The following is a 23,372-nucleotide window of genomic DNA, read 5'->3' as shown; positions in this document are numbered from 1 at the left end:
GTATGCGAATAGCCAACCACCGGCCTTCTCAATTTCGTAAATACGTGTCAACAAGAGACTAGGGCGTTCATTTCTACCGTGGTCTATTTTGACGCAGTATAACATAATTATAAAGGATACGCATTCTGGCATTGTATGCACTGGTAGGTTCATGGATGAGTGGTTTAAGTACAGAACCTGACGGCTACTGTAGGTACACGTGCCTGGATACTAGAGGCGTGCATTATTTGAACTTGAGATGAGGCAAGATGCGCCTTGCTGCATATGCAACCACCATTATGCATGAGTGGAATGTGTAATCTAAAATGCTTCCATTTGCTCCAATTCCTTCGACAGGTAGGTGTACATCGTTATCAGACCCCAAATTTAATAATATATGACCACTGCTTGTGTTTACCGATATTTTGGTGACGAAGGAAATAATTCCTTACAATGTTATAGAGTATTCGCGTCATAATTAGGTACATCAATATATGACGGTGCAAAGTGAAATTGTATCTAGTTGTACGCGACAACTTTAAGACGATATCCGAAACGCAACCTAAGTCGCGGATGTCGGTTATTTTTAAGAGATATCACATAGCACAGCTCATTGTGTTGCTTATTCAAAAGAAGTAAAATGCATCGGCAGAAATACTTCTGGGATGATCCGGCACTAACAAACGCATAATATCAATGAAGAGGAATCATCACAGAACACCTCCGGCCCGGTCTGAATCACAAGAAGCTGCCCTGCCAACAACGATTGTGAGGCATTCAGGTTGGTTTACATCCTAATAACAGTTATTAACAAATTATATGGGTTATTCAGCTAAAAAGTCCACCTGATGTAACTCGTGAACAGTTTAAGATACTGGCATTCTGTATTCACTTTCGTTAATGGCTCCATGGCTAAATGGTAAGCGTGCTGGCCCTTGATCACAGGGGTTCTGGGTTCGATTCCCGGCAGGTTCGGGAATTTTAACCATCATTGGTTAATTTTGCTGGCATGGGGCTGGGTGTATGTGTCGTCTTCATCATCATTTCATCCTCATTATGATGTGCAAGTTGCCTACGGGTGTCAAATCAAAAGACCTGCGCTTGGCGAGTCGAACATGTCCTCGGACACTCCCGGCACTAAAAGCCATACGCCATTTCATTTCAATGGTATTAAGGAGCTCATATTTAAAGATGCAGTGCTTTCCTAGGCTTTTGCAAAATTTATCTTCACACAAGTTTCCATATGAGAACCGCTGATGATAACTATCAAGCTTACACTTGTAGTTACTGGGACGTCGCACAGCTCGCAGCACACGAGAATCAGTCTTGAGAGCGGTGCCCATCACCCACTCATGTGTAATGGGGGTTGCATGTGTAGCAAAGAACATCTTCCCCGTCTCAAGTTCGAATAATGCACGCCTCTAGTATCCAAGTAGGTGTACATCCTATCTACAGTTATTCACAAATTATGCATGGTTATTCAGCTAAGATGTCCACCCCAAATAAGTCGTGACCAGTTTAAGATACTGACATTTTCTGTTTTCACTTTCGTTAATGGTATTAAGGGGTTCATGGTTGAATATGCAGTACTTTTCCAGGCTTTTGACAAAATGTATTGGCTCACACGTTTTCATATGAGAACGTTATTTCACGCAATGACTGCCTATGATATACTATCAAGTTTACAGTCGTAGTTACTGGTACATCACACAGCTTGCACTACAGGAGGATCGGTCTCGAGAGTCTCGAGCGAGAGCGTTACCCATCACTACTGTCATCTATTAACTGGTGCATCATACACATTGCTGACTTATACAGGGTTATTCAAAATGATTTTTAGGGTTTTGTGACTTTTTAGAAACAATGAAAAACATACTATTATTGTTGCTGCAATGGTTAGACAAACTCTTAAAGTTTTGTTCTGCATTGCCTATAGTGACATCAGTTACCATTAGATGGCAACTACAGCAGCGTTCACAAAGTGGCAGTCAGCAGTAAGGAGAAAGCGTTTTGTACTCTTGAATATCATCAATATTGGTCTGTTACCATAGTCCAGCACCATTTCTGAAAGAAATATGGGGAGGACCCTCCCTTCGACAATTCTATTTGCAGATTGTTGTTTGTGTAAAGGGAAAGGCAGAAGCGGGAGTAAATTGGATCTGGAGCGCTCATCTCCGTAGCCCTAAGAAAATGACTACAAGAGGCAGCAGGGAATTGAATGTACCTCAAACCACATGGTGTGTGTTACAAAGGCGCCTGAAGATAAAGCCACATTGCTTACAGCTGCGTCAAGTTTTAACAAGTAATGACAAAGTCCTAAGTTCAAATTTTTTACATCGCACTGCAAGAACATTTTGAAGAAGATGATGGTTTTCATTACAGATTAATTTTCAGCAACGAAGCAACCTTCCATGTGGGTGGAAAGGTGAATAAACAAAACGGTTGAATATGGGGAGCAACAAAACACCATTATGTGGAACATGTGCGCGACTCCCCAAAGGTGAATGTGTTCTGTGCTGTTTTGAAGACAAAGATCTATGGTCCATTCTTCTTCAATGAACAGACAGTGTCAGGGCTGACTTACCTGGACATGCTGACAGAACGGCTGTTACCCCAGCTGAGTGACGGCAGTAATGATTACGTACACCATCTCATTTCCACAGGGAGGTCATAGCATTTTTAAAACAAGAACTATCACAATGATGGATAAGACGCGGAATGAATTGTGATCAGATGCTCTTATCCTGGCCACCACGTTCACCAGATTTAACACCATGTGATTTCTTCCTGTGGGGATTCGTTAACGATTGTTTGTTCCTTCTGAGAATGGAGGAACGCATCTGAGCTGCCTTCCTTCCTTCCTTCCTTTCTTTCTTTCTTTCTTTCCATTGAATTGCTTGTTGTACTCTTGTTGTTTATGTTTTAACTTTACTTTATTATCACTTGTAATGCTAAGCTAGTAGTAAGCTCAACCTATAGTATTGTAAGCTGTAGTGTTGAGCACTGGAAATACTTAAGTTGTGTGTGAAATTGTATATGATGATGCTGGATTTAGAATGAAAATTCACAGCCTGTTTCCAGTCATTCGACCGGGTCAGGAATGGAATGAACGAAGCCCCAATCTGGCGGTGAAGATAGGAAATGTGCCGGCTGCCGAAGCCAGTCGCACTGGATTTAGAATGTTAAACTAATTTCTTGACTTATTTTTTTTTTCATGGGATTGCTGTTGTACTCTTGCTGTTGTGTTTTTGTTGGGTAGTTAGGTTTTAACTTTACTTTATTATCAATAAAAATGTTAAGCTAGTAGTAAGCTCAACTTATAGTACTGTAAGCCATAATGTTAAGCAGTGGAAATACAGTTGTGTGTGAATTTTGTATATGATGATGCTGGATTTAGAATGTTAAACTAGTAGCGTTTCTTGTAATATTTTCTTTCGATGGAATTGCTTGTGGTACTCGTTGTTGTTGTTGTCTGGTAATTGTATGTTTTTACTTTATTATCACACTACTGTAAGCGACTATTGCCACTGGGATATTTCTCAATTGCAATGTATTTGTTAATAATAATAGTATACATCACCGCTGACATGTTGGGGCGTGTGTGGGAAGAGATGGACTATCGAGTAGATGTGTGTAGAGTGACAAGAGATGCACATACTGAGCATTTGTGATGTAAAAAAAAAAAAAAACTTTATACGAGTTGCAGTACACAATAAAGCAAGATTCGTATTCCTACGTCAATTGCACTGTGTATTATGATTTTTTTAAACCCTGACAGTCATTTTGAATAACCCTGTATATAAATCATGGCTCCCTGATTACAGAAATGTGTTTATTAAGTCATTTTTTACTTTTAGGTTGTTTTTTTATCTTACCCCATTATTTTGTCATTTTTAGTAATTCATTACATTCAATTCTAGTATTTAAGTCACATTTCTTTGTCAGCATTACAGTATTATTTAGTCATTCTCAAGCATTTACATTGGGTAATCAACATACCTGAATAAAACCCAAGCTTTCAATAAACAAAAATACTTAAAACACCATACTCAGTTCAAAAACTGTAAAATAATAATCTACAACTCTTAACTAAACTCTTGAGAGTGGGAGGTATTATCAATGTAGTAGGGACAAATTCACGTTTAAGTCAGGTTGTTGAAGTGCCCGAGTACTAACATACATATATGTGCTGGTTAATTTCGTTTTACACATAGTTTTATTTATTTGTGCGTGATTCAAAGATAAAACTTAGCTATCCACTTAAGGAAAATATTTCACGATTCGGCAAGTTTTACATATGGTCAGATACCTTTCTGAAAAATACACAAGTGAACAGGTCAGTAGATAAAAGATTTACCATTCAGCAACATATGGGTGGTGGCAAACACATGGTACCCAGACTATCACTGAATGACATGTAGATTCTCTGTTGTTCTGATTGCAACAATTGTATTTAAAAAAGGACAAATATGATTCTCTCAGATTTCTCTGTATCTATTATTATTAATATTTGAAGATACTAATTGTATTCACTTCATTACAAGTTGAAGGTAATTTGGATAACATACATACTATTTTGGGTAACTATACATTTTCCTTCATATTTTCAGGCCATTTTCTCATTCTTTCCAAGTCATTTTTTTGGAGGATTTTTAGGTCATTATATACATCATTTTTCAACATTTATTATGTTCAACATTCTCTTTAATGAATGAATTTAATGCTAATAACAGAAAATTCACTACATGTCATGGACAGGCGACTGTTTCTCCCTCATACCTACTGCACCTTCTCCTCCCCTCCCCTCTTTCCAACACCAGCAGACCACACTCATTACCTGTAAGAGATCAGTCAAAAATCAACAAGACACATGAGCATACGCAGGACTCAGGCCACTCGAGGGAACAAAGGACGTTGGAGTCGTCGTCGATTGTAACGCGATTCGAGTATATATAACTTCCCTGCATACAATGACCACTTCAACTCAGTTTACGGGTGTGTTTGCGATGATTAAACAGACCAATCCTGGCATCCACACAAGTTACACTGAATGGATGGAGGAGGGCGGGGTTGTAATTGACGGAGTTTTCTTGCTTGTCGCTTGGCCTCTTGATGTCTACGGCGTTCTCTTTCAAACAAGTTGACGGCGGTGGATGTAGTGTTCTGTCACAGTGAATGGTCCACAGCACATTCTTCCCATGTCTGTATATCTACACCACTTGTCTTCATGATGTGTTTTAGCTGGTCCTTAAAACACTTAAGGGGCTCCATGAGGTTACTGCTGGAGCAAAGTTCACCATAAATAATTTGGAGGGGAAACATGGTATCACCCATGCGGTGAACATGGCCTAACCATCTCAGTTGATAAGCAATGATTGTTGCCTCAATGCTATTTAGCTGCGCTTTGTCGAGAACTACCGTGTTGGTCACATAGTTCTCCCACTTAATATGCAAGATGAATCTCATTTTCTGTTGGTGGAAGCGCTCAAGTTTTTTGATATCATGGCGATAGTGTGTCCAAATTTCACAGCCATACAGCAGTGTGGAAAAGACAACAGCTTTGTACACCATGAGATTGGTATGCAGTTTTAGGTCGTTATTCATGAAGACTCTGTGCATTAACTGTCCGAATGCTGCTTGAGCAGCCCCAATTCTTTTATCAACGTCTTGTTCGCAGGTACACCGTTTAGACAAGGGACGTTGGAGTAAGTACTTACATTCAGCATTTTCTGACAGTTTAACCCCCTACTTTTGCATTCACTCTTCATAAAACCTCTTCTCTTTTCTTTCCAGACTCCCGCAAACAAAATATTACAAAAGATCGTTCCATATTCAACAATGTATACAAGCTTCTTTCTATGTCAAACACTTAACAATATACTTGAGAAGTTCCCACAATTTTAAATTGTACATTGGTCAAACAGAGTTTAAAATAAGACTGCAACAAGACAGCTCCATTTTTATTCATACATAGTGCGCATTAAGAACCACAAGAAGAGGATCGTAAATATCACACCACAAAGACCAACATTCCAATGGATTGTGCATTTAACATTTTGATACCTAACAAGTGGATTCTTAAATCACCACGCTGTTTTTATTGTATAATTTCATTTTCACATAATTCATGTATATATCATTTTTAGAATGTATTTTTGTCGATTTTAAATATTAACCAGCTGAAGATGTTTCAAAAAAACTTAAATATTTCCTGCTAAAAATGTGAAATAAATGTAAAGTCATTTTTTAATAAGTGTATTGAATAGGTGGAACATTATAATTATTATCTTAGGAGTATTTATTAGCTCATCAAAATCTAGGCCATGGTGACGATACTTGTCCATTTCCATGAAGTCAATATACTGGTAGGCTGTGGCTGTATAGAGGTTTCCCACAGCACAAGAATTTAGCAGAAGCAAATGGAATACAGTAAGTAAAAATATGTTAACAAGGATAAGTTAAGGCAGTTCCCACAGTTCATTTTATTTATGCTATGAAATACTGACCACGCTCTATCACTAAGTCACCCGTGCCACAATGTTACAATATGTAGTGACAGAATGTATCTTCTGCGCCTGCTGCCTTCACTTATAGTAACTCGCTCCATAGTAAAGATGATATTAATTTAAAGTTTATGTCATTCAAGGCCGAATGCAACTGACCGCTCGTTACAAAATAAAAATGACCATTACACTGATCTAGTGGTTGCCAATCTGGAATTATTGTAGGACTAAGAATGAAGAGTAAAGAACAACTAATTAACTTATGGTGGTGGTGATGGTGGTGATCATTTTAAGAGGAAGTACAACTGGGCAAACATCCTCTTAATAGTAATCAGAGGACAAGAAAAGGTCCAACCCTTTGAATGAAGGTACTGATAACAGAAAGCGAATGGCCACCACGGTCATGAAAATGAAAGACAGGTCTTGCAAACCTAATACCATTCGGACCGGGCGAGTTGTCCGTGTGCGTAGAGGCGCGCGGCTGTGAGCTTGCATCCGGGAGATAGTAGGTTTGAATCCCACTATCGGCAGCCCTGAAAATGGTTTTCTGTGGTTTCCCATTTTCACACCAGGCAAATGCTGGGGCTGTAAATTAATTAAGGCCACGGCCGCTTCCTTCCAACTCCTAGGCCTTTCCTATCCCATCGTCGCCATAAGACCTATCTGTGTTGGCGCGACTTAAAGCCCCTAGCAAAAAAATACCATTCGGGTCGAAAGAAGACTAGAGACAACGAAGGGAGATAGGATGGGAAAGATAAAAGCAAGGGGCCTGACACAAGTACGTGAAAGAAATGTGAAAATGAGCTAGGGGCCGCATGGTCACCAATTCATGCTCCGAAGTTGAGAGCCACTAGGGGTCCCTTCTTGTAGCCTCTCATGACAGGCTAGAGATACCATAGATGTATGATGACGGTGCTTGTAGTTTAAAGGGGCCTAACATCAAGGTCATCGGCCCCTAATGGTACGAAATGAAATGACAACAAAAAGTTCAAAATCATCCACTGACCAAAATAAAATAAAAAAGTGTCATGAAGAATGAATAGATGGACATGAACCCAAAAAAAGAAATACAAGCAAACAAGAAACAGTGGATTCGACTTAAAAAAAAATAGTATGACGGACCAAGGGACCACTTATAAAGCACAATCCTGAATTGAAAATGCTTGATGTCTAAAGGGGTCCAAAATCCATGTCTAAGGCCCCTCAGAATGGTACATGTTGCGAGTAAAGTAGAACCATGGTATTTGTCATGTTGGGGTACTAATCAAAAGTAGCAAAGACTCACGGTGTTCCACACAAGATGGTACTACTCACAAGTATTGTACTCCGTACAGGTAAGGCAGACCTATGGTGTTTCTCACACAATGGCGCCACTCATAGCCAACACAAACCGATGAGGCTCCTCACCTATGTGTACTAGTCACGGGTGCCGGTATTCCCGTGGTGTTCCTCACATAGTGGGTACTAATCACAGGCAACACAGACCCACGGTGTCCCTCATATAGTGGTACAACTCACAGGCAACACCCAGACCCGCGGTGTTGCTCACATGGGTACGACGCACGGGTACTGGAAACCCACAGACCAGCCTCTTTACTGCTACTAATCACAAACCGATTTCGTACCTAATATAGTGGTACTACTTGCAAGTACAGGCAACCCATGGTGTTCCCCACATGATGGTACGAATCAAAAGTAGTTTCATGGTTCTAATTCAATCATCCCTTGGTCGCTCCTTTTAGTCGCCTCTCACGACAGGCAGGGGATACCATGGGTGTATTATTCGTGTGCGTCCCCCACCCACAGGGGGTAAAGAGAGAGAGAAAAGAAGAAGAAAGAAGAGATCCATCACTTCGAAAGATGAAGTAACAGACGAAGAAAGGCAAGGGCCACGAAGGGCGTGAAAATGAAAGACTCCCTAGGTCTCGAATGCTCTAATACCATCGGGGTCTGAAAAGAACAAGAGTTGACCAAGGGAGGTCGGACAGGATAGACGAAAGTGAGGAGCCTGGCACAAGTAAGTGGAAGCAATGCCAAGACTCAATACGGGCCCTGTGGTCGCCAATCCACACTCCCAAGTTGACAGCCCCTTGGGCCCCTGTTAATCGCCTCTTACAACAGGCAGGGGATACCGCGGCTGTATTCTACATGTGCGTCCCCCACCCGCAGGGGGTACCATAGATGTATTCTACTGCCCCTACCCACGAGGAAATTCTAGTGGCTGGCATATATCACTGGAGAACAGAACATCAGAGACAAGCAAATACGCTGTTTATACAGCATACAGAAAGTGTTCTTCAATTTGTGTGAGTTGTGATGCATGCTTACTTCACTCTTCCACTGCCACCTACAATTTCCAAATTTTTGCCCAAATTGAATATTATTTTTGGTATAAGTTCATTGATGCCCCTGCAAGGTTAATAACATTATAATGAAGGTAAATGATGCTAATCTCACCTTGGATTGCTTGTAGAGGAGAGAAGTGTTTGTTATGAATGCCGGAGACCCGATCAACCCACCCCTAGAAAAATATTTACTTTTATAGCCTAATATAATGAATTACATGTCATTTAACATACTTTTTCTCAGCTTCAACCACTCTCATTGGCTGAAATATCATGCAGTACATCGTCACTCCAACATATCAATACCCATAGATTTTGTTATCAGCCACTGCACAATAAAAATCCTGAAGAATGTGAGCCAATGGCTGACAGGAAACTGAGTCCCCACTATGTAGGGGTGCACTTCCATCAAGAGGTTCTTTGCTAAATCACTTTGATGTGTTAGACCAAAGGTTCTTTTTTGTCACAAGCCAGGATATATGCAGACCAATAAAGAAAAGCTGTAAAGAAAACAATGGCAAAGTTGACATATATACCTCATCCCACAACTATGGTTTCGGGGTTGTGCAGTTGGCAAACCTTCGCTGGAAGTAATTACACCAATGTGAGTGCTGCAGGTGGTAGCTGTAGGTAAATAATCTTATGGGTTCTGCAGTGAACTTACACTTAGTTTTAAATTAAATTTAGTGTTTGGCCATAGGATTGTCTCACGTCAACAAAGCACTGTGTGCATGTGTACATAGAGCAGACAAGGAGATAGTTTAAGAAGAAGGGAGCAACCAAATTCAGCCACTTCATAACCATTTACCTACCTGGTCTCAATAAAATCACCTCCTGTGGGTGGGGGTAGTAGAATACATCCAAGGTATCACCCGCATAAGAGGTGACTGAAGGAGGTTGAGTGTGCAACCATGGGGACCCTAGCTGAGTTTTGCCTTGCTTCCACTCGCTCGTGCTAAGCGCATCACATCTTTCCTATCCGACCTTCCTTGGTCAACTCTTGTTCTATTATGATCCCAACAGTATTATGTTTGCAAAGCCTACACTCCCTTCATGGCCCCTCCTTTTCTTTTGCTGATGCCTTAATTCTTCAAAGGGCTAGACATTTTTTTCACTTTCCCCTTGATTAGTGTTAAGGTATGCAAGAGCCCCATAGATGCTTTTGGATACCCAATAAACCTCAAAAACATTTTCACCTGTAATTCATTATATCAATCCCCATCCACTTGTGACACTTTCACCTGTGAACCCATCTTATTTATTTATTTATTTATTTATTTATTTATTTATTTATTTATTTATTTATTTATTTATTTTATAAAACTTCCCTCAGTTGAAGGTTGCAACAATGGACAAAGCAGTAATAAAACAATGTAATGTATAATTTTGGCTAACAATTATAATTTTGTTGAAAACACGCTAAATAAAGGAAGTCCCTCTTACCTTTTTTAACCTTTTCACTGCTGAGTTTTGATGACCAGGCGAACCCTCTGGGCCGGGGTTTTTTAAGGAAGAAGCACGTTTACAGATACATATTTACTGATACTGTTAATGGAATGCATATCGTCCCCTTAGCAGCCCAGTACGGGGTCGGGGATGAAGTAAGATTATATTTTACACCATATTTTTACGGCCGGATGCCCTTCCTGACGCAAACGTCAGTTGAGAAGATAATGAATATGAAATTAATGATGGTGAATGAAACTGGGTAAGGAAGTGGAAGGAATCGGCTGTGGTTTATGAATAGGAACTGTCCCGACATTTGCTTGGGAGTGCAAAAGAGAAATCACAAAAAACATCCTCAGGACAGCTGATAGTGGGGTTCGAACCTACTCGCTTGCCGAGTGAGAGCTCGACTCTATAGCCGTAGCATGTTAATACGCATGGCTACTCCGCTCGGTGATACTATTATTGAAATATAATATAAAATTGTTGATCTAAGAACTGGTATTATCAAAATCATTTACATTTGGGGAAAAAATAATTTGTCTGAGGAAGGGGTGACAATTCTGCACGATATTCATCATTACTACTTTGTCTAGCATTTTCTTGTAATTCAATATCGCCACTTAGATATTCTCCATCTTCATTATCAAAATATAGCTCTCCAGAATCACTGTTTATGAGGAAATATTCAATTTCTTTGCCAGCAAGAGATGAATGTATACTTCAAGACGCGATGATGGTTACAAGTTAGAGGGAAAGATGTACCACTCCAACGAAGCTGAAATAACACCAGACCGCTTTCAAAACACGTGAAATGGAGTGGTATATCTGCTGTACAGAACTTATTTGAGCATTTTCATGGAATCTCAAAGCATAACACTATATCGCGTTCATTTGTGAGATCGGTGAAGTACACACTGCACCAGAAAGTATATATACGGGATTGACGAATGAGGCACGGTGTTTAATAACGTATGCATACGGGTTTGGCAGTGAATGGGTTAAATTTCCTTTGTCACACTGACAAAGATAGGTCTTATGGCGACGGCGGTATAGGAAAGGCCTAGGAGTGGGAAGGAAGCAGCCGTGGCCTTAATTTGCCTGGAGTGAAAATGGGTAACCACGGAAAACCATCTTCAGGGTTGCAGACAGTGGGTTCAAACCCACTATCTCCCGCATACAAGCTCACAGCTACGCGCCCCTAACTGCACAGCCGATGTGTCCCTATTACTAGCGTATACATTTATGATTAAATCCAGCAAATAAATTTCTCTGTTTTCCTGAAATGAAAGATATGGATGACAAGCACATACTCGTTTACTATCTTGGAGGTTGCTTTCTTTTGTATGATACCTCGTGTAAGTTATTGTGAATCTTAGAATGTGTCCAAAACCAACTTCTTCAATCATGTTTTAATAGTGTTGCTTCAACTTAATTATTGAAATTATCTCCATAGGCAAATTCAGTTTTAGGCTAAAGCATTGATGGCAGTATGAATGTCGTGTCCCCCCAGAGACTTGAACCCAGGACTGCTATTCCCTCCAAGGATCGAACCCAGGGAATGTAGGAGGAATAGTTGTACCTGACGTATAGGAATCAGCCTGTAATAGAGGCTAGAAGTCAGGTATAGGCATACCTATAGCCATACCTAGTAAAATAAGGTTTGTAAAATAATTATATTGAATAGTTAATAGTGGAAATCATATTTCTTGCATGTTAGGAAATCTTGAGCAACGGAGAAGTTTGTCATACAGGACGTGAATCATGTTGACAGGGGCATGGTTCAACTCTATAGACGCAATAAGAAGGCACTAAAAAGTCTCTAGGATACAGGCCTCCGACTGGCCAGAATTACGGAAAGTTAGGTAGTCACAGTAGTCACATACGCCAGTTTCCACAAGCTTCCAGAACATGGGCTGTGGCCCCGGAGGCTATAAAAGGACAGGGAAGTCACGATTCAGGGCTTCTATCATTCATGTCACGGACAAGTTGCTAGTAGAATCTCTGTCGGTCGACAGAACGATTACGCAACCAATAATAATAATAATTCTTCTCATGTTGGACTTAGAAGACTAGACTAGTAGACAGCTTCTCGCTCAAGACTTGCCAACATAAAGTCTTCTCATCTTTGTACATAGTGTACATACTGTAATTAGCTCTACGTATCAGAATACATTATCTTCATGGGAATCCACTTCAGCGACTTCCTCCTTCTGCACCTTAGTTGAAACTTCCCAACCTATACGTTCCTACCGCTCGGGAACAATCCAACCTTCCAACCAATCTGACATTTCCTACAAGCTCACCTAAGCTCAAACCCTGTCTGTCACGACAGAAGACAAAAATTTTGGTGTCAGATGTGGGGTGGGAAGCAGACAACCTCAGCAGAGAAGGAGATGATTCATTTTTGAAGTCCCGCAGAAGAGGCTTAGCTCAAGAAAGAAGTACCGGCCAGGATTCCCGTTCCAGCGAGAGGTGCCAGCAGCACGAGAGCAGCCTACTGAGCCAGCCCAGTGCGCGGTAGCAGACAACAACAGGAGACCGAGGATCCAGCCCATCTTCAGCACCGATCAAAGGGTGAGTGCTTGTAACTTTCTCTTTCTATAATGGCAGAGTCAAGTGCAATGGGTAATTTGGTAGATAATGTTAGTGACGCAGGATCGGATACGAGTAGTGTGCATGCAGAGGAACGATTGTTTATATCGGCAGCAGAAGGCCATAAATTAATAGGTCATGAATTTGACGGCAGTAAGCCGGAACGCCTCCGCGAATTCATTGCGAACGTAGAAGCCGCACACTGCATGGTACGGCCCAATGAGAAGGCATTATTCTTTAAGTACATTCTAAGAAAGATAACGGGTCCAGCTTGCGAGAAGTTGCTATCACGGGGGGATAATGTAAATTGGAGGAATGCAAAGAATGCCATATGGGAATATTATGGCAAACAAGGGACATCTGAACTGTATCTATGCAAGTTATTCCAGTCCAAGCAGGGGACTAGGGATACCGTGACAGAATGGGCTCACGAGGTTGAAGAAATCGTGGTTATGTTCAGGAACGCGATTTTAGAGGAAGAACCGATAGAAGGCCGTGAATATCAGCGCCGACTGGTAGTTAAGATAGCCACTGCCGGGTTCACTCAAGGGCTCCGAAATAGGAGAAATTCAGCACAAGGTGCAGGAGCGAGATCCTAGAACATTCAAAGAGGCTGTAAGTACAGCCAGGAAGGAAGAGGCATTACTGCTCTCTCAGGAAGAGCGTGAAGTCCTATACAAGCCACAGCCGGCTAGAACCCCTCATAAAGAAGGTTGGCAGGTAGTGCCTACCAAGGGCAGCACAAAGGGCAACTCAGGGCGACGTCAGACAACGGGAAATAAGCAAGGTAAATCCCAAAACGTACTGGTGACTTGCTTCAACTGTAAGCAAGAAGGCCATATCGCAAAACGGCCAAGAACCAAGTCTGACACACCGGCTCCTAAGTGCACATGTTGCAAAAAGCTAGGCCATAAGGAGCAAGAATGTAGAAAGAAATTAAGAGACCAAGAGAAACCTACTACCGGAGAAGTAAAAATAGTCAGGTCCACAAAAGCACCATCCAAGGTACAATCCCAGCATGCGCAGAGAGCAGGAAATCATAAGGGGTGAACTGAGCCCATCATACGATGTTACGAATGCAATGAAGTGGGTCATAAGAGGCCCGTGTGTCCACAATGTAATAAGGACCAATGTAATAAGTGGTGTTATGCCTGTGGGAGGCAAGGCCATTTACGGTGGCAATGTACCACCAAGCGAAGCCGAGAGGCTCAAGTTAGCCTTTAACGAAAGGGCCAGAGAGTAGTCCAGGCTGATGTAACACAAAACAACCAAGACAAGACATGTAGTCCTAAAACACGGTGTAAGACATGTAAGCGATGGTCTCACGATAGCGAAGACTGTTGGTTCAATACCCGGGACACGTTAAACTAACAAGGGGTCACGAGCAAGGCACAGCAGTGAAAACCCTGAAGGTATCAAGTCCCGCCGCAACAGAATTATCCAAGACAGAAGGCTCAATCTTGATAGATTTAGCCGGTCGGAGAGACCCTGATAGGTTTTTAATAGACACAAGTTGTGACGTATCTCTCCTCAAAGAAAAATGTGCACCTAAGGACGTTTTCATGAATCGAAAGGAGACTCTCCAGCTGAGAGGCATCAGTGGAGACGTAGTATTCACGAAAGGGGAAATTCGAATCCCGATAGGAGGAAAAATCCTAGAGTTCCACCTTGTAGGCAATGATTTCAATTTGAAACAAGAAGGGATCATTGGAATGAATATCCTGCATAATAGTATATTAAATTACCAGGATGGGTATGCGCTAATAGCAGGAAAGAAATATCCCTTTGGTGCACGAGAAGCTGTATGGGTCACTTTGGAACCCCAAACCGAAAAGATAGTGGCTATCGAAGTAGATAAGAATAATACTGAAGGCCTTATTGAAAAGCAAGAAGTAAGACCGGGCGTTAACTTGGCAGAGTGCTTGACCAAGTCGGAAGATTACACGGCTATTGTCAGTATGTTGAACACTACTGATAAGACTTGGAAATTACTAAGTCCAGTGGTAGGACTTCAAGCTGTAGGGAAAGAGACAGCTGAATCACCCACTGTAGTAAATAAGGTCGAGCGAGCCGCCTTATCTAGAACAAGCAGCGGAATGCAAGAGCACTCAGAGAATGGCAATAATAATAATAATGTCAGTTGTGAACAAGCGGATATCAGGTCCCCCGTCACCAAGTCCAGGGTTCAAAGACTGCGAGAGCAGTTGCGTTTAGACCACTTAGCACCCAAAGATCGCGAAGAGATATGTGCGATCTGTACCGCCTACCAAGATGTATTTTACTTGGAAGGTGATAAGCTAACGCACACGGATGTGCTGCAACGTCACATTCCGACACCTGCGGATCAACCTCCCATTCATCTACGGCAATATAGATTGCCCGAAGCCCAGAAAGAGGAGATAGGTAGACAAATTGACAAGATGTTAAATGATCAAATTATAGCTCCTTCCACTTCTCCATGGTCCTCGCCCATTCTTCTGATCCCCAAGAAAATGGACGCCTCTGGGAAGCAAAAGTTTCGTTTAGTAGTTGATTTCCATGAGCTCAACCGGGTTACAATCGGTACAGCGTACCCACTTCCATTAATTACAGAAATATTAGATGCCCTAGGAAAGGCCCGACACTTCACCATGGATCTGGCGCATGGCTATCATCAGGTCATGTTGAAGCCAGAAGACAGAGAAAAGACCGCATTCTCTGCACTAGGAAGACATTACGAGTATTTAAGAATGCCCATGGGTTTGAAAGACAGGCCCGCAACATTTACGTGGTTAATGAAAACCATATTAACACGGCTAGAAAGGATAAAATGCCTTTGTTATTTAGATGATGTCATTCATAGTAGCTTGATAGAGGACCATAACCAGAAGCTACGAGACGTATTGCAACGGCTAAGAGAAGCCAACTTGAAATTAGGACCGGACAAGTGCGAGTTCTTACGAACCGAAGTCACCTTCTTAGGTCACGTCATTACGAAGGACGGAGTCCGACCAGATGAGAGGAAAACCCAAGCAGTGAGGGATTTTCCACAACCCACTACCACAAAACAATTGAAGGGATTTTTAGGATTGTCAGGTTATTACCGTAGGTTCGTACTTAATTACAGTAAGATAGCGAAGCCATTGTACGAACACCTAAAGGATGTGCCATACGTGTGGACAGAACAGCAGGAACATGCGTTTCAAGTGCTGAAGCAGAAACTCATTGAAAAACCAGTGTTACAGTACCCTGACTTTGAAAGGCCATTAATTCTAATCACAAACACAAGTGGGGAAGCGTTAGGTGCTATACTGTCTCAGGGCAGGTAGGCAAGGATTTGCCAGTAGCGTACGCCAGCAGGACATTAAAGAAGGCAGAAAGGAACTACAGCACCACAGAAAGGGAAGCATTGGCCATTGCATTCGGTGTGAAATATTTCCGCCCTTATTTGTTTGGACGTCATTTCACAGTGGTGACCGACCATAAGCCATTAAAGTGGGTTTTTAGTGTATGAGATCCATCTTCTCGGTTACTGAAATTTAGACTTAAGCTAGCTGAATACGATTTTGATATCGTGTACAAAGAGGGCAAGCATAATTGCAACACGGATGGTCTAAGCAGAATTCCTGCTACCTCTGAACAGGAAGTGAGAATAGTTAGCTCTGAAGGCCAAGAGCCGGATACGGCAGGCAGAGGGGAACGAAGTAATGAAAGGACATCGACTCCTAACACGAGTTACAAGTAACACGAGGTCGAACGAGGAAGGTGAGCAGACGGACAGACTCAGCTCTGAATCCAAGGACGCTTCGGTAGAGGTGACAGAGCCTGAGAGTGAAGTAGAGACGCCTGCTACAAGCAATTCGAAGTCCGAGCTAACAGAGCAGGGAAAACAGGACATAATTGAAGAAGCGCATGCTTCGCTGGTCGGAGGTCACCAAAGCATTGCCAGGACGTATGCTAGGGTGAGAGACCACATCCAATGGGATGGAATGCACAAGGACATAGAAAACTATATTCGTTCATGTCCTTCTCGCCAAAGGAACAAGATTACCGGACCAGAAGTGAAGGCCCCAATGGTGATCACAGATACACCAGCCACGGTGTTTGATAAGGTCTCATTAGGTATCGGAGGCCCTCTAGACTTAACAGAGGCCAGAAATCGATATATGCTCACCTGTCAGGATCAGTTATCGAAGTACCTGGTCGTTAGTGCAATGCCAGATCAGACCACAGAAACAGTAGCCAGAACCCTGATAAATAGCGTAATCAATGTCTTTGGAATACCAGGAAAGATCTTAACCGATCAAGGTGCGAATTTCATGGCAGACGTGTTTAAGAAACTGTGTTGAACCTTACGAATTAAGAAGGTACACACAGCCGCTTTCCGCCCACAATCGAACGGAAGCCTAGAAAGGTCACAGAGTGCTAGGTGAATTTCTGAGACATTGTGTGTGTAGCTCTCAGAATGACTGGAATAAGTATCTCCCAATGGCTATGTTTGTGTATAACACTACCAAACATACTAGCACTGGATATACACCGCTTGAATTGATATTCGGAAGAAAGGCCAATATTCCAGGCGTACTACAGAGAAAACCTGAGCCAACTTACAATGAGTATCAGAATGTGGTAGAAGAATTAACTCAGCTACTCCAGAAGAGTCATGAAATAGCCAGAAAGACTCTAATTAAGAGTAAAGAGCAAGAGAAGTGTAGGTACGATGAATCACAGAACGAAGTTTCTTTTAAGGAAGGAGACCTAGTGTTACTCCATAATGACGCTCTAAGACGAGGGCGTAGCAAGTCAAAATTATCTCCACCATATCAAGGCCCCTACAAGGTCATAAAGGTAAATGGTGTGAACTGCACGCTTGAGTTGAATAAGCGGGGAAAACGAACTATGGTCCACAAGAACAGACTAAAGTTATATATTAATTAGAAAGGGCATAAATATTTGTTATCTGGCTCTGATTTCGGCCGCGGTAAACACACTCCCTTTACCCCAACGGCATTGTGAACTTTCGATGGCTGCTGATAGGGTTAGTATGAAATACCCAGTCAAGCCACGTGCCAAATTAGGGATACCGGTGTTAGAAATTTAACCTAGAAATCTTAGAGCCAAGGTTATTGGTACAGGATGTCAAACAGTGCACGATCCTCAGTACCTGTCAGAAAGACCACAGTGGCGAGGCTGTGAGTCTAGATGTCAACCCTCGCCAAACTTGACCCACGAGGTCCTGAGCTGAGCACAAGGCTCACTCATGTAAAGAAAGCAGAAAGCTTAAAATTTAGTTCAGAGTTAATAGGAACATTGCCAATACGCAACATAGTGTCCTATTGAACGGGCATGATAGAGAGGAAGCTGCATAAAATTACCATTATGAAAAGGTAGGAATTTGTGAATAGGTACAGTCACAGAGTCGGTAATCAATGTTAAGGAATTAAATAATACGGTCAAGTACACAGTGATTCTCTCGCAAGGGAGAGAATAGAATGAGTCCTGTAGTAAGGTACACGGAAAAATCCCCGTGTGGTGCCGGGGGTTAACATAAGCAACGTCATACACAAGCATAGCACCACGACTGATCCAGTCTGTTGTAGAAGGTGACAAATGGATCCTCATAGGGAGCGGCCTTGCATTTAGTCCTCATAGCATGGATGCGGGCGCCCTATGGGAGGTGTGAATCCCGTAGGAAGGATTCCACCTGGGGTATGCCATCATCGGGCCGGTGACTACCCAAGGAGGTATGATTTCTGCAGGCGCAGAATCAACCAAAAAGGAGGTTGTAAACTACAACCTGGTCCTTATTGTTGTTATGAATTTAAAAAGGTAAGCCTGATCAATGGCGAGATAGACAACCACGTGTAGCACAAAGTATTAGAAAATACTAGAAATTTCCCAAAGAGGCATTATCATGATGGATTAGGAACTGTGCAATCTCTAACAAGAACAGAACCCTCCACCACGCAACTCTGTGCCACTCTGCGCACAATGGATAACTGAGAACATTACCCTCAAGATAAAAATTCTGACCTTCAAATTACATAGCCGTTACCTTAGGCCGGAAACGCTATGTCTCCTATCAGAGGATGTTGAAGGCAGAAGGTGAGCCACCCTTAGCCGGGATTCACCCCTTAAAAAGGCCCCGTAAGACGGGTAGTTACCTGAGTGCTTATGGATAAGCCAGGTAAGAAGAGCCATAATCAGCATTCAAGATTGCATAGGAAAAGGCTCTTGCGAACTCAGGACTCATGTCACCAAAGGCTGCCGTGAGATTAATAAAGGAAAAATGAGTTAATACCACACTCATAAGATAGAACCAAACCCGAGACCCACGGCACTGCAACCCACCGTGCGGTCAGTAAAAGAGCAAGGAAAACTCGAAAGTCATTCAGTGATAGCCTGTTGTGTTAACACCTAAGTGTTATCATTATCTAACTCAAATGTAAGACAAACCAAGCATAAGACAATATGAAATCAGCTTGCTGATAGATAGATAGATAGATAGATAATGCCTTTATTGGTGGCGAAGTTAGGGCTCAAGGCCCTCTCTTACACTTAACCACTAGACGAGTATACATGTACATAACTTACACAGTACTTACAAATACAAATAAAACAAATAATATTTATAGCAAAAACAATAGTAATAATATTAAAAATGACAACAAAAGAATCCTTAATTTTAAAATACACAAAGTAAAATCCACTGCAATAATCCGTTCATTCATCCCATTCATTCTTTCATTCACTCAACAATTATCCAGCAAGTCAGCAGGATCTACTCAACAAATACTCGCGGCACGCCACTTTAAACTTTCGATGAGAGGGATTGTCCCTAATGTTCGCAGGTAGCAAATTCCATGCCCTGGACGCAGAGATTATAAAGGAGCGGTTGTAAGCAGCAGTACGGTTTACAGGTATGGTAAGAGAGGAGCCAGATCTCGTATTGTGGTCATGATATGAAGAGAGGTAAGAAAAAGGCGAAGAAAGATAGTTGGGAGTATTAGTGGAAAGTATTTTGTGCAGAAGTGATAACATGTGAAATTCACGGCGCTGGTGCACTCGAAGCCACGACAATTCCTTATAATATGGTGATATGTGAGCATCATATCGCAGATTAAATATATATCTTACGCAGCTGTTGAGGCTCCGGTCGAGTTTCTTGTTACTGTCGCAGGTAATTTCAGTCAACACAGTGTCACAATAGTCAAGTATAGGTAGTATAAGAGAGTGAATTAGTTGTACTTTAAGTCGAACCGAGAATGCATTGCAGAATCGCTTCAGAGGATATAAGCATTTGTGTACTTTATTACATGTGCTTATCACCTGTTGAGTCCAATTTAGGGTCTCAGTCATAATAATTCCTAAGTTAGTCACTGAAGTAGAGTAGGGTATGATTTCATTGTTTAAAGTTATTGGAGAGATGTCCCGTTGCTTAAGGGAATATAGGTTTTTACTGGTACCAATAATAATAACTTGAGTTTTATTCGGGTTTATTAGTAAACTGTTTTCATTTGCATAGTCACTAAGATGTTTTAGGTCGGAATTTATTTTAGTAATTGCAGTATCTATATCACTCGGTTTTGAATGACAGTAAATTTGTACATCATCTGCGTACACTTGCATTTTGCAGAATTTAAGAGCTTTCGATATATCATTAATTTGGATGATAAATAACAGTGGTCCCAGGACCGACCCCTGAGGGACACCGAGGGTCTTACTTTGCCACCCTGAAGTCATATTTCCTACTGTCACACGTTGCCGGCGATTTTCAAGGTAAGAGGAAAAGAACCGAAGCGACACACTATTAAAATTTAGTTCTCGAAGTTTGTGCAGTAGTAACTGAGGGTTGACAGTGTCAAAGGCACTACTGAGGTCTAATAATGTCAGTACAGTCACTTCCCGTTGGTCCATTGCACGTCTAATATCATCTGTCACTCGTAGTAAAGCTGTCGCAGTGCTATATCCTTTCCTGAAGCCGGATTGGAAGGGATTGAGGAGGGAATGCTTGGTAAGGTATTCAGTAGCTTGTGTGTGAACTAGGCGTTCAAGTACCTTGGATAGGGGTGGTAGGATGGATACTGGACGATAATCTGAAGGAGAATCTAACTTGGAGCTCTTCGGGATGGGTCTAATTAGTGCATCTTTCCAAACATCTGGGAACACTCCGTTTGTCAGGCAGTAGTTAAATATATGTGTTAGTATTGGCAGAACAGCTCCCAGGATATCTTTAATCAGCGATATAGGAATGTCATCATTACCTGTGGCATTAGATGTGATAGAGTATATCACACCTTTAACTTCATTCGAAGTGATATTTCTAAAAGAGAATTGCTCATGCACAGAATGCTGTTGAAACAAGGGTAGTGAACTTTTAGGGAAGGAGGTAGAGGCTATTCTTGGCCGTGCGAAATAATCATTTAAAGCCTCTAGTGATATGCTTGGTACATGTTGTTCTACGGTTTTACCTATACCTAACGTACGTAATTTACTCCATTTTTGTCTCGGGCTGTTAGTGTTCATCAGTTCCTGAAAGTATTTATATTTAGAGTTCCTAATTAGTTGCTTTGTTCTGTTTCTCAGAATCCTGTACCGCTCAAAATCATCTGTGTCATGCGTCAGTTTGTATTGTCTGTACAGTTTGTCACGACTGGCCATAGCAGATCTTATCTCGGCCGTTAGCCACCCGGATGAATGGCGAGTGATTCTTACCTGTTTCTTTGGTGCGTGCTTATCAAATATTTCCAGTACCATTGAATTGAATTTGTTTACTTTAGAGTTTATGTTCTGAAAATTACGTATACTGTCCCAAGGCAAGTTATATGCATCGTGGCGCAGTTTATTCCGGTCCATATGTCGTAAGTCTCGTATTGTAATGTAGCGTGGTTTGTACTTAGGTATTCGCGTGGAGTAACACATGTACAATAGGTCATGCGAAGAGATGCCAGGAGCAGGGATCTGTCCGTGTTTAATTACTTTCTGAGGTTGATTTGTCACAAGAAGGTCAATTAAGGTATGACTTGTGCGGTCAGAGTAATGAACGTGATTAGTAGCGTTGAGGGGTAGAACAGTCATGTTTGTGGCGAGAAATAAATTTAGTAGGTTATTCGCTTCACTAGTCTGCTTTAAAAGGTCAGTGTTAAAATCACCCATGATTATAATGTCATCATATGCCGAGATAAGATTTGCTAATGCCTCTTCAAAATCATCAGTCTGTCTTATTTTAGGTGGCTTGTATACAATCCCTATTAATATCTTTTTATGGCAGTCTAATTCTACAAACATAAATTCTGGTCGTAGTGTAAGTCTTGGGTCAGAAGTGGAAATTATCTTACATTTCAGGTCATTTCTGTAATAAAGTAGAAGCCCTCCACCTATTTTGTCAGTGCTGGTAGATAAGAGAGATGATGTGTTGACTTGCGGGCCAGCACGGCCAAGCTTGCATGATGTCCAGTAAGCGGTCGGAGACAGCGACTTTGATGTTGATAAGGCAGCACCCTTAGACTTAGAGATAACCCATACAGCAAGCCCACAGGCGTGTACTTCGGAGAGAAGAGAGAAACAGAACTGTACGCGACAATGATTAGTACAATTAAATCGGTTATCTGAATTGTATATTGTAGCCCATGAGGACCTAAAACGGACACAATGTTGTGCACTATATCAAAGAAGGAATTCACATGTAATAGATGGGTTCGTGTAGATGTATTGAGTATTCAGCCCGAAGGCTGATTGGATCCTCGAAAGGTCCACCGTAACTACTGTAGACGGCCTAAATGCCATTGAAGAGGCGCGCTAGAGAAAGAAGAATGGGATAGCTTCCGTTGCTTTCCTCATTTTGGGATAAGGGATACAATAGGGTTTTTTCAAAGGGATATATATCAGACATGAAAGGCAGGCGGGATAAAAGTGAATTAATCCATGTAGTAGATACCATAACCAAGACACTATTTGACATGTTAATGTTATTAACAAACTGAATGATATTGCCGTGAATGAGATAAATTCAATGGAAATTGTGAGCAACTTAAGCAATTTTCAGAGGCTTTCCGACATTCGGAATTGCAGATATTGTTAAATAAACACCTGACTGAATTACAAGGTGTGTTACTTCAGCTGCATGAGCACTATCAGATAATTTTAGATAGTATTATAAAGGCTCGGTTAGGACTAGTGCAAGTACGGATTCTTAATCCTGATGATATATTAAAAGCTTATAAGAAGGTACAAGGGGAATTTCCCAAGGGTTATTACCTGCCAATAGAGATAAGAGAGAGTTATGGGTACCTCACGTACCAAATTTCAGGAGTGAGCTTTTACCTAACAAAAGACTCTTTGGTATATATTTTAAAGCTTCCACTGATAAACGGAATTAAGTATTCCCTGTATAAATGTGTTCCTTTCCCTACAAAAATAAAGAACAACCCCAACCACTTTATATAGCTACAGGAAGAAAAGGAATATGTAATCCTAGACAAGGAGAAGCAAACGTACGCACAAATAAGTAAAGAACAAATGCAAC

At 41.5% G+C, this 23,372-nt stretch overlaps 1 protein-coding gene across 2 annotated transcripts in view; it reads right to left on the bottom strand.

Moving 5' to 3' along the window:
• Positions 1-23,372, bottom strand: part of LOC136858618 (arrestin domain-containing protein 17) — a 156,254-nt gene that overhangs the window by 13,121 nt on the left and 119,761 nt on the right. The window lies entirely within an intron of this gene.

The sequence above is a fragment of the Anabrus simplex genome, chromosome 1, assembly GCF_040414725.1.
Source record: "Anabrus simplex isolate iqAnaSimp1 chromosome 1, ASM4041472v1, whole genome shotgun sequence".
In the NCBI taxonomy this organism is placed as follows: domain Eukaryota; kingdom Metazoa; phylum Arthropoda; class Insecta; order Orthoptera; family Tettigoniidae; genus Anabrus; species Anabrus simplex.
The sequence above is the reverse complement of the archived record's forward strand: the minus strand, read 5'-3'. Positions and strand labels throughout refer to the sequence as shown.